The following is a 13,322-nucleotide window of genomic DNA, read 5'->3' on the forward strand; positions in this document are numbered from 1 at the left end:
CTTTCTATACAGTACTCACTTCAAATATAATGATATACTCAGGCTATAAGTAAAAGGATGAAAAAAGATATAGCATGCAAACATCAATCAAAGGAAAAAACCCACTATATTAATGTCAGAGAAAATAAACTTCAGAGGAAAGAAAATTACTAGAGAAAGGAAAGATTATTTTATAGTGATAAAGGAATCTATCTATCAAGGAGACAGCAATTCTATGTATCATCAAACAATACGTAAAACAAACTGATAGAATTGAAAGGACAAATAGTTAAACTCACAGTTATAGTTGTAGACTTTCTCACCCCTCTCTCAATAATTGATAGAACAAGACAGAAAATCAGCAAGGATTTAAAAGAATTCAATTAACCAACAAAATGTAATCAACATTTATAGAAATTTTTTGGAAAGAAATTCCTCTATTTATAGAAAACTATCCAATAAGAGCAGAATACATATATATATTTTCAAGTTCCATAAAACATACCAAGCTAGTTCATATCTGGGTCATAAAATAAACATCAATATATTTAAAATAATTAAAATTATACAGTGTGTTCCCCAGCCACAAATGGATTCATAGTAAAAATACATAACAGAAAGATAACAAGAAAATGTCCAAAATTTTGGAAACAGAACACTTCTAAATAATTCATGAGTCAAAGAGAAAGTCTCAAGGGAAATAAAGTACATTGAACTGAATGAAAATGAAAATGCAACATATCAAAGTTTGTGGGACATAGCTACAGCAATGCTGAAAGAAAAATATAGGCATTAAATGCAAACATTAAAAAAGAAAGGGCTGTGGCTGCAGCCCAGGCATGGCACATAACACCACCTGCAGGGGCAGGGCAAAGGCCGAGGACACCAAGGCTTGTACACCTAAAGACGTGATCACAGCCCCTTCCATGAAGGAGAGATGGAAACCACAGCAACAGCCCCAGTAGGATGGCACCAGCAATGCCCATAATTGAATGTTCTAGGCAATAGCAGCAGAAGGGGAGGTGGGCCTGCAGACAGACCACACCTATGGAACACAAAGGCCACACCCAGTGGACTCGAGTGGTCAAAACCTTCTTATACAGAGACAAAATGAGAAAACAGAGAAATGCAACAAAAATGAATCAAGAGAAATCCCAGAAAAGAACCTGAATATGTCAGAGATAACCAAACTACTGAATGCAGAGTTTAAAATAGCAATTGTAGGATACTCAAAGATCTTAGCACAACAATAGGTGGTCATTACGAACACCTAAATAAAGAGATAGCAAATATAAAAAAGGACATTGAAATAATAAAAAAGAATCAGTCAGAAATGACAAATACAATATCAGAAATGAAGAACACAATGGAAGGAATTAAAAGCAGGATGGATGAATCTGAGAATCAAATCAGCAAGTTAGAGGACAAGATAAATAAAGGCATGGAAGCAGAACAGAAAAAAGAAAAGAGACTCAAAAAGACTGAGGAAACTCTAAGAGAGCTCTGTGACAACATGAAGAGAAATAACAACCGCAATATAGGGGTTCCTGAAGAAGAAGAGAAAGAACAAGGAATAGAGATTTTGTTCAAACATATCATAGCTGAAAACTTCCCTAAATTAAGGCAGGAAAACGTCTCACAAGTTCACGAAGCACAGAAAACTCCATTAAAGAGAAACCCAAAGTAATCTACACCAAGACACATCATAATTAAAATACCAAAGCTAAGTGATAAAGAAAAAATATTAAAAGCTGCTAGAGAAAAAAAGGCTATCACCTACAAAGGAGCCCCTTTATGGATGACATAAGACTTGTCAACAGAAACACTTGAGGAAAGAAGGGAATGGTAAGAAATATTCAAAGTAATGCAGAACAAGAGCCTACAACCAAGACTACTTTATCCAGCAAGGCTATTGTTTAAAATTGAAGGAGAAATAAAAAATCTTTCTAGATAAAAGAAATCTCAAGAAATACACTACAACCAATCCAATGCTTCAAAAACTTTTAAGGGGCCTGTTGTAAACAGATCAAAGGGGAAAAAGAATATAGCAAAAGAGGAATACAGCTTTAAAGAAAAAAAATGGCAATAAACAACTACATATCAATAATAACCTTAAATGTAAATGGATTAAATGATCCAATCAAAAGACATAGGGTAGCTGCATGGATAAAAAAACAGAATCCAAACATATGCTGTCTACAAGAGACACACCTTAAAACAAAAGATGCACATAGACTGAAGATAAAAGGATGGAAAAAATATATATATTTCACGCAAATGGAAATGAAAAAAAAGCTGGGGTAGCAATACTTATGTCAGACTAAATGGACTTTAAAACAAAGGCTATAGCAAGAGATTAAGAAGGTCACTACATAATGAAAAAGGGAGCAATCCAAAAGGAAGATATAACCGTTATAAATATCTATGCACCTAATATAGGAGCAACTAAATATATAAAGCAGATTTTAATGGATATAAATGGCGAGATTGACAGTAATACTATAATAGTAGGGGATTTCAATAGCCACTAACATCACTAGATAGATCCTCAAGAAAGGAAATTAACAAAGAAATAGCACACTTAAAGGACACACTAGATCAACTGGATTTAATAGATATCTTCAGAACCTTTCACCCTAAAGAAAAAGCATATATTACATTCTTTTCAAGTGCTCATGGTACATTCTCTAAGATAGACCACATGTTAGGGAATAAAAGCGGTCTCAACAAATTTAAGAAGATAGAAATCATATCGAGCACTTTCTCTGATCAAAATGGCATGAAACTAAAAATCAACCACAACAGAAAAACTGAAAAATACTCCAACACTTAGAAACTAAATAGCATGTTATTAAATAACAAATGGGTTAACAATGAGATAAAGGATGAAATAAAGAAATTCCTAGAAACGAATGATAATGAGCATACATCAACTCAAAATTTATGGGACACAGCAAAAGCAGTCCTGAGAGGGAAGTTCATAGCATTACAGGCATACCTTAAAAAGTTAGAAAAAGCTCAAATAAACAACTTAACCCTGCATCTAAAAGAACTAGAAAAAGAACAGCAAGTGAAGCCCAGGGCTAGCAGAAGGAAGGAAATAATAAAGATTAGAGTGGAAATAAATGACATAGAGACTAAAGAAACAATACAGAGGATCAATGAAACCAGGAGCTAGTTCTTTGAAATGGTAAACAAGATCAATGAACCTTTACCAGACTCACCAATAAAAAAGAGAGAGTACTTAAAATAATAAAACTAGAAATGAGAGTGGAAAAATAACAATCAACACAACAGAAATACAAAATATTGTAAGAAAATACTATTTAGAACTGTATGCCAAAGAACTAGACAACCAAGATGAAATGTACAAATTCCTTGAAACATATAATCTTCCAAAAATTAATCTGGAAGGATCACAAAACCTAAACAGACCGATTACAACAAATGAGATTGAAATAGTTATCAATAAACTCCCAAAAAGGAAAAGTCCAGAGCCTGATGACTTCACAAGTGAATTCTACCAAATATTCAAAGAAGAGCTAACTTCTATCGTTCTCAAGCTATTTGAAAAAATTCAAGAGGAAGGAAGACTTCCAAGCTTCTTTTATGACGTGAGCATAATTCTGATTCTAAAACCAGTCAAAGACAACACAAAAATGAAGATTATAGGCCAAAATCCCTGATAAATTTGGATGCTAAAATCCTCAACAATATATTCGCAAACCGAATCCAGCAATATATGAAAAAAATCATACACCATGATCAAGTGGGATTTATCCTTGGGAGGCAAGGCTGGTACAATATTCGCAAATCAATCAATGTGATTCATCACATAAACAAAAGGAAGGAGAAAAACCACATGATAATTTCAACAGATGCAGAAAAAGCATTTGATAAAATCCAGCACCCATTCATGATCAAAACTCTCAACAAAGTGGGAGTACAGGGAACATACCTCAACATGATAAAGGCCATCTATGACAAACCCACAGCCAACATCATACTCAATGGGCAGAAATTGAAAGCAATCCTCTTAAGCTCAGGAACAAGGCAGGGGTGCCCCCTTTTACCACTCTTATTCAACATAGTTCTGGAAGTCCTAGCCATAGCAATCAGACAAGAAAAAAAAAATAAAAGGAATTCAAATTGAAAAAGAAGTAAAACTATCATTATTTGCAGATGACATGATATTGTATATAGAAAACCCTAAAGTCTCAGTCAAAAAACTACTGGACCTGATAAATAAATTCAGCAAGGTGGCAGGATATAAAATTAATACTCAGTAATCAGAGACATTTTTATACACTAACAATGAACTGTCAGAAATAGAAATTAAGAAAGCAATCTCCTTCACCATTGCAACCAAAAAAAATAAGGTACCTAAGAATAAATTTTTTTTCTTTTTCTTTGCATTTTTCTGAAGTTGGAAACCGGGAGACGGTCAGACAGACTCACGCATGCACCCAACCGGGACCCACCCAGCATGCCCACCAGGGGGCGATGCTCTGCCCATCTGAGGCGTCGCTCTGTTGCAAACAGAGCCATTCTAGTGCCTGAGGCAAATGCCACAGAGCCATCCTCAGCGCCCGAGCCAACTTTGCTCCAATGGAGCCTTGGCTGCAGAAGGGGAAGAGAGAGACAGAGAGGAAGGAGAGGGGGAGGGGTGGAGAAGTAGATGGGCCCCTCTCCTGTATGCCCTGGCTGGGAATCAAATTGGGACTCCCGCATGCCAGGCCGACGTTCTACCACTGAGCCAACCGGCCAGGGCCCCTAGGAATAACTTTAACCAAGGAAATTAAAGACTTGTACTCGGAAAATTATAAAACATTGATAAAAGAAATCAGGGAAGATACAAACAAGTGGAAGCATATACCGTGCTTATGGTTAGGAAGAATAAACATCATTAAAATGTCTATTTTACCCAAGGCAATTTATAAATTCAGTGCAATACCAATTAAAACACCAATGTCATACTTCAAATATATAGAACACATATTCCAAAAATTTATATGGCATCAAAAAGAACACGAATAGCCTCAGCAATCTTGAAAAGGAAGAATAAAGTGGGAGGTATCACACTTCCTGATATCAAGTCATACTACAAGGCCATTGTACTCAAAACAGCCTGATACTGGCATAAGAAGAGGCATATAGATCAATGGAACATAACAAGAAATCAGAAATAAACCCACATCTTTATAAACAATTGATATTTGACAAGGGAAGTAAGAGCATACAATGGAGTAAAGACAGCCTCTTCAACAAATGGTGTTGGGAAAATTGGACAGCTATCTGCAAAAAAATGAAACCAGACTACCAACTTACTTCATTCACAAAAATAAACTCCAAATGGGTAAAATAGTTAAATGTAAGCCATCAAACAAAAAGCATCTTAGAAGAAAACAGGCAATAATCTCTCTGACATCTCTCGCAGCAATATATTTGCCGATTTATCTCCATGGGCAAGTGAAATAAAAGGATAAAGAAATGGGAGTATATCAAACTAAGAGCTTTTGTGAAGCTAAAGACAATAAAAACAGAATAAAAAGAGAAACTACACAATGGGAGAACATATTTGACAATACATCTGATAAGGGGTTAATAACCAAAATTTATAAAGAACTTGTAAAACTCAACACCAGAAAGACAAACAATCTAATCAGAAAATGGGCGAAAGAAATAAATAGACACTTCTCCAAAGAAGATGGCCAATTAGCATATAAAAATACTCAACATCATTAATCATTAGAGAAATTCAAATTAAAACCACAATGAGATATCACCTCACACCTGTCATAATGTTGCTCCTCAACAAAACAACACAGAATAAGTGCTGGCGAGGATGCAGAGAAAAGGGAACCCTCCTGCACTGCTGGTAGGAATGCAGACTGGTGCAGCCACTGTGGAAAACAGTATGGAAATTTCTCAAAAAATTAAAAGTCAAACTGTCTTTTGATCCAGCTATACCATTTTTAGGAATATACCCCAAGAACACCATAGCACTGTTTCAAAAGGAGAAATGCACCCCCATGTTTATGGCAGCATTGTTCACAATAGCGAAGATCTGGAAACAGCCCAAGTGTCCATCAGTGGACGAGTGGGTTAAAAAGCTTTGGTACATATATACTATGGAATACTACTCAGCCATAAGAAATGATGACATTGGATCATTTACAACAACATGGATGGACCTTGATAACATTATACTGAGCGAAATAAGTAAATTAGAAAGAAGTAAGAACTATATGATTCCATACATAGGTGGGACATAAAAATGAGACTCAGGGACATGGACAAAAGTGTGGGGGTTATGGGTTGTGGGGGGAGGAGAGAGAGGGGGTTGGGGGATGGGAGCGGCCCAAAGAAAACCAGTTAGAAGGTGACAGAAGATAATTGGACTTTGAGTGATGTGTATGCAACCTAATCAAATGTCAAAATAACCTAAATATGTTTTCTCTAAACATATGTACCCTGATTTATTAATGTCACCCCATTAAAATTAATAATAAAATAAAAATTCTTTAAAAAAGGTTATACACAGAAAAAAAAGTTTAAGGATTATTTAAAAAAAAGAGGGACAGTCTTAAGTTAATAGTATAAATTACCACTTTGAAATAAAAAAAAAAGAATAATATAAGTTTCAAGAACATGGAAGGGGGATATAATAAATTTGAGAGCAAAATTCAAAGAAAAGGAAAACAAAACAATAGGAAAAATCAATGGAACAAAAAGCTATTTTTAAAACTGACTCAACTGACAAATCTCTAGCAGCAGAAAAGAAAAAAGGAAAAAAGACATAAATTATTAATATTAGAAATGAAATATGCTATCACTGCAAACTGTGCAGATATCAAAATGAAAATAAAGGAATGCTACAAATAATTTTACACATTTAAATTTGATAACTTAGATGAAATAAGCCATATTCTTGAAAAGCATAAGGTACAACAATATACCCAATTTGAAATAGATAATTATACTCATAATTTTTAAGTGTTATTTTTTAATTAATTTATTGTGTTTACATAGATTCTAATGTCACCCATGTTCCCCAGTACATCCCCTCTGTCTTCCTCCCCATAACGTCCTCTCCCCTTCCCTCCAGGATTTGCTCTTCTGCTCTCATTTTATCCTATCACCCTATTATCCGCTTTCCCTCTATCTGCTTTTCTTCTGGATCCTTTGTTCCGGACTCTGTCTCTATTCCACTCCTCAGTTCATATTGTTTGTTGGATTCCACATATAAGTGAGGTCATATGATATTTTTCTTTCTCTGCCTGGCTTATTTCACTTAACATAATATTTTCCAGTTCCATCCATGTTGTCACAAAAAATAATATTTCCTTCTTTTTCTTGGCCCCATAGTATTCCATTGTGTATATGTATCACTGCTTTTTAATCCAATCTTCACTGATGGACACTTGGGCTGTTTCCAGGTCTTGGCTATTGTAAACAATGTTGCCCTAAACATGGGGATGCATTTCTCCTTTTCAAACTGTGCTATGGTATTCTTGGGGTATCTTCCTAACGGTGGGATGGTTGGGTCAAAAGGCAGTTCGATTTCTAATTTTTTGAGGAATTTCCTTACTGTTTTCCACAGTAGCTGCACCAGTCTGCATTCCCACCAGCAGTGCAGGAGGGTTCCCTTGTCTCCACATCCTCGCCAGTACTTACTCTGTGTTGTTTTGTTCATGATGGCCATTCTGACTGGTGTGAGGTGATATCTCATTGTGGTTTTAATTTGCATTTCTCTAATGATTAGTGATTTTATGCATTTTTTCATATGCCTATTGGCCATCTGTATGTCCTTTTTGGAGAAATGTCTATTCACCTCTTTTGCCCATTTTTTGATTGGACTGTTTATCTTCCTGGTGTTGAGTTTTACAAGTTTTTAATAAATTTTGGTTATCAACCCCTTATCAGATGTATTATCAAATATGTTCTCCCATTGTGTAGTTTGCCTTTTTTACTTTGTTCATATTGTCTTTAGTTGTGCAAAAGCTTTTTAGTTTGATATAGTCCCATTTGTTCATCCTGTCCTTTATTTCCCTTGCTCGTGGAGATAAATCAGCAAATATATTGCTGCGAGAGATGTCGAAGAGCTTATTGCCAATGTTTTTCTCTGGGATGCTTATGGTTTCATGACTTACATTTAAGTATTTTATCCATTTTGATTTAATTTTGTGAATGGTGTGAGTTGGTGGTCTAGTTTCATTTTCTTTCAGGTAGCTGACCAGTTTTCCCAACACCATTTGTTAAAGCGATTGTCTTTACTCCATTGTATGCTATCACCATCCTTGTCAAATATGAATTGTCCATAAAGATGTGGGTTTATTTCTGGGTTCTCTGTTCTGTTCCATTTATCTATACGCCTGTTCTTATGCCAGTACTAGGCTGTTTTAAGTAAATGGCCTTGTAGTATAACTTGATGTCTGGAAGTGTGATATCACCCACTTTATATTCTTTTTTAAGTTTGCTGAGGCTATTTATATTTTATTTTGGTTTCATATGAATTTTTTGAATATTTGTTTTATATCTTTAAAGTATGTCCTTGGTATTTTAATAGGAATTACATTGAATTTATAAATAGCTTTGGGTAATATAGGCATTTTAATGATGTTTATTTTTCCTAGCTATGAACACAGTATATGCTTCCACCTATTTGTATCTTCCTTGATTTCTTTTAGCAATGTTTTACAATTTTCTGAGTACAAGTCTTTAACCTCCTTGGTTAAATTTACAACTAGGTATTTTTTGGTTGTTGTTGTTGCAATAGTGAAGGGGATTGTTTTCTTAATTCCTCTTTTAGACAGATCATTGTTGGTTTATAAAAATGCCTCTGAAGCCCTGGCCGGTTGGCTCAGCAGTAGAGCGTCGGCCTGGCGTGCGGGGGACCCGGGTTCGGTTCCCGGCCAGGGCACATAGGAGAAGCACTCATTTGCTTTTCCACCCCCCCTCCTTCCTCTCTTTCTCTCTCTTCCCCTCCAGCAGCCAAGGCTCCATTGGAGCAAAGATGGCCCGGGCGCTGGGGATGGCTCCTTGGCCTCTGCCCCAGGCGCTAGAGTGGCTCTGGTCGCAGCAGAGCGACGTCCCGGAGGGTGTGCCGGATGGATCCCTGTCGGGCGCATGCGGGAGTCTGTCTGACTGTTTCGCCCCGTTTCCAGCTTCAGAAAAATACAAAAAAAAGCGCCTCTGATTTCTGAGTATTAATTTTATATTCTGTCACCTTGCTGAATTCATTTATCAGGTGCAGTAGTATTTTTACTGTGACTTTAGGGTTTTCTAGATACAGTATAATATCATCAGCAAATTATGATAGTTTTACCTCTTCTTTTCCAATTTGGATGCCTTTTATTTCTTCTTCTTGTCTGATTATTGTGGCTAGAACTTCCAGACCTATATTGAATATGAGTGGTGAAAGGAGGCACCCCTGCCTTGTTCCTGATCTTAAGGGCATTGCTTTTAACTTTTGCCCATTGAGTATGATGTTGGCTGTGGGCCTGTTATAGATGGCCTTTGTCGTGTTGAGGTGTGTTCCCTGTATTCCAACTTTGCTGAGAGTTTTGATCATAAATGGGTGCTGGATTTTATCAAATTCTTTGTCTGCAACTATTGATATTATCATGTGGTTTTTCTCCTTCCTTTTGTTTATGTTATGAAACACATTGATTGATTTGTGAATATTGTACCAGCCTTGCCTCTCCAAAAGAAATTCCACTTGATCATGGTGTATGATTTTTTTCATGTATTGCTGGATCCAGTTTGCTAAAATTTTGTTGAGAATTTTAGCACCTAAATTTATTAGGAATATTGGCCTATAGTTTTCTTTCTTTGTTTGACTGTCTTTGCCTGGTTTTGGAATCAGAATTATGCTGGCGTCATAAAAGAAGCATGGAAGTTTTCCTTTCTTTTGAATTCTTTAAAATAGCTTGAGAAGTATAGGAATTAGTTCTTCTTTGAATGTTTGGTAGAATTTGCCTGTGAAGCCATCCGGCCCAGAGCTTTTGTTTGTTGGGAGTTTACTGATAACTGTTTCAATCTCATTTGTTGTAATTGGACTATTTAGATTTTCTGATTTTTCCAGATTGATTTTTGAAAGATTACATTTTTCAAATAATTTGTCCATTTCACCTAAGTTGTTTAAGTTTTTAGCATACAGTTCTTCATAGTATTTTTTTTTTACAATCCTTAATATTTCTGCTGTGTCAGTTGTTACTTCGCCATCCTCATTTCTAATTTTGTTTATTTGAGTCCTATCTCTTTTCTTTTTGAGTCTGGCTAAGGGTTCATCAATTTTGTTTTCTCTTTCCAAGAACCAGCTCTTGATTTCATTGATCCTCTCTAGTGTTTTTTAGTCTCTATGTCATTTATTTCTGCTCTGGTTTTTATTATTTTCTTTCTTCTACTTCCTCTAGGCTTTACTTGCTGTTCTTTTTCTAGTTCTTTTAGTTGCAGAATTAAGTTGTTATTTGAGCTTTTTCTAGCTTCTTAAGGTATGCCTGTAATGCTATGAACTTCCCTCTCAGGAATGCTTTTACTGTGTTCCAGAGTTTGAGTTGTGTATGCTCATTTTCATTTGTTTCAAGGAAATTTTTTGTTTCTTTCTTGGTCTTAGTGTTGACCCAGTTGTTGCTTAATGACATGTTGTTTAGTTTCCAAGTGTTTGAATATTTTTCAGTTTTTCTGTTGTAGTTGATTTCTAGTTTCATGCCATTGTGGTCAGAGAAAATGCTTGATATGTTTTCAGTTTTCTTAAATTTGTTGAGAGTCATTTTATGCCCTAATATGTGGTCTAACCTAGAGAATGTACTGTGAGTAATTGAAAAGAATGTATATTATTCTTCTGCTTTAGGGTGGATGGTTCTGAAGGTATTTATTAAATCCAGTTGAGCTGGGGTTCCCAAACTTTTTACACAGGGGGCCAGTTCACTGTCTCTCAGACCATTGGAAGGCCGCCACATATAGTGCTCCTCTTACTGACACCAATGAAAGAGGTTTCCCTTCCTGAAGTGTGGCAGGGGGCTGGATAAATGGCCTCAGGGGGCCACATGTGGCCCGCAGGCCATAGTTTGGGGATGCCTGATCTAGTGTATCCCTTAATTCTGTTATTTCTTTGTTAAAATTCTTTCTTGAGGATCTATCCTTTGATATTAGTGCAGTATTGAAATCCCTTACTATTATAGTATTGCTGTTGATCTCTCCCTTTATGCCCATCAAAATATACTTTATATATTTAGGTGCTCCTATATTAGGTGCATATATATTTTAATGGTTATCTCTTCCTGTTGGATTGCCCCCTTTATCATTATGTAGTGACCTTCTTTATTCCTTATTGTAGTCTTTGTTTTAAAGTCTTTTTTGGCAGATATAACTATTGCTACCCCAGCTTTCTTTTCATTTCCATTTGCATGAAATATTTTATTCCATCCCTTTACTTTCAGTCTATGTACATCTTTTGTTTTGAGGTGCATCTCCTGTAGTCAACGTATGTATGGGTCCTGTTATTTTATCCATTGAGCTACCCTATGTCTTTTTATTGGAGCATTTAATCCATTTACATTTAAGGTTATTATTGATATGTAGTTGTTTATTGCCATTTTATTCTTTAAAGTTTTATTCCTCTTTTACTATATTCTTTTCCCTTTTTGTTCTGTTTACAACAGGCCCCTTAACATTTCTTGCAGCATTGGTTTGGTTATAATAAATTCCTTGAGAATTTTTTTGTTTGGGAAGCTTTTTATTTCTCCTTCAATTTTAAACAATAGCCTTGCTGGATAAATTAATCTTGTTTGTAGGCTCTTGTTCTGCATTACCTTGAATATGTCTTGCCATTCCCTTCTGGCCTCAAATGTTTCTGTTGAGAATTCAGATGTTATCCTTATGGGGCCTCCTTTGTAGATAATATCCTTTTTCTCTCTAACAGCTTTTAATATTTTCTCTTTATCCCTTAGCTTTGGTATTTTAATTATGATGTGTCTTGGTGTAGATTTCTTTGAGTTTCTTTTTAATGGAATTCTCTGTGCTTCTTGAACTTGTGTGACTTCTTTTCTGCATCAATTTAGGGAAATTTTCAGCTATGATTTCATTGAACAAGGTCTCTAACCCTTGTTCTTTCTTTTCTTCATCAGGAACCCATATCATGCAGATGTTGTTTCTCTTTAGGTTGTCACAGAGTTCTCTTAGATTTTCCTCAGATTTTTTCAGTCTCTTTTCTTTTTGCTACTCTGCTTTTGTGCTTTCACTTATCTTTTCCTCTAAGTCGCTGATTTGATTCTCTCCTTCATCCAGCCTGCTTTTAATTCCTTCTAGTGTAGTCTTCATTTCTGATATTGTGTTTGTCATTTCTGGCTGGTTCTTCTTTATGATTTCCGTGTCCTTTTTGATGCTTTCAATTTCTTTACTGAAGTGTTCATTAAGTCCATCCATTGTAGCTTTGAGATCTTTAAGCATCCTAAAAATCATTATTTTATACTCTGCATCTGGTAATTTGATTACCTCCGATTTGTCCAAGACTTTGTAAGAGGATTATCTTGTTGAAGCATATTACTTATGCTTCCCTGCCTACCCATTATTTTCTATGACTTGTAGGCTTCTTCTAGCTGTAATCTCCTTACCTTGTAGAGCCTCTTTGAAGTCTTGATTTGTTTTTTTATATATATAAGTAATTTTTTTATTTAATTAATTGTGTTTACATAGATTCTAGTGTCACCTAGAATGCCTCCCCCCTCCTCCTTATTCGCCTCAACATCTCCCTTGCCCTCCTCCCTACAGTGCTCTCTGCCCTTTTCTTCAGGTTATCCCATCTTCTTATCCCCTTTCCCTCTGTCCTCTTTTCCTCTGGTCCCTTTGATCTGTTTGTGTTCTTCTCAGTTTTCTTAACTCAGTGGTAGTCTTGTTTACTGATCTCAGCAAGTGGCTTATTTGGACCGCTGTATCCAAGAATGCGGTGGGTGTAACCTGAGATTATGAAGGCCTGATCTGTGCCAGCTTCTCTCCAGGGGCGGGGCAGGGTGCTTTCTCAGTTTCATTGGGGGGTGTATCTCAGATCTCCATGGAGACCAGAGTTACTGCCCCTTCTTTCCAGTTCCTGTTTTCAGCTGTGTCTTGTTGCTCTGATTGGAGCTGGAGAGCTTTCTGGAGGTGGGTCACTCGGAATCACTTTTTGTTTGTGCTTTGTTGAGGGTCCAACTTCTCCCCCAGCTATGGCCACTTTCATACTGGATGAGTCAGCTTCTTAGGTTATTCCATGCATTCCTTTGCCTGTCACTGTCTGTCTCTCTCTCCCCACTTTCCTTTTGGAAGATAAGCTAGCTCTCTCGGCTCACCTTGTTCCCAGGTCC

At 36.2% G+C, this 13,322-nt stretch overlaps 1 protein-coding gene across 1 annotated transcript in view; it reads right to left on the reverse strand.

Moving 5' to 3' along the window:
• The window catches only part of GPR149 (G protein-coupled receptor 149), a 99,612-nt gene that overhangs the window by 27,272 nt on the left and 59,018 nt on the right, over window positions 1–13,322 (reverse strand).

The sequence above is a fragment of the Saccopteryx leptura genome, chromosome 2 (genome assembly GCF_036850995.1).
Source record: "Saccopteryx leptura isolate mSacLep1 chromosome 2, mSacLep1_pri_phased_curated, whole genome shotgun sequence".
NCBI classification, from domain to species: domain Eukaryota; kingdom Metazoa; phylum Chordata; class Mammalia; order Chiroptera; family Emballonuridae; genus Saccopteryx; species Saccopteryx leptura.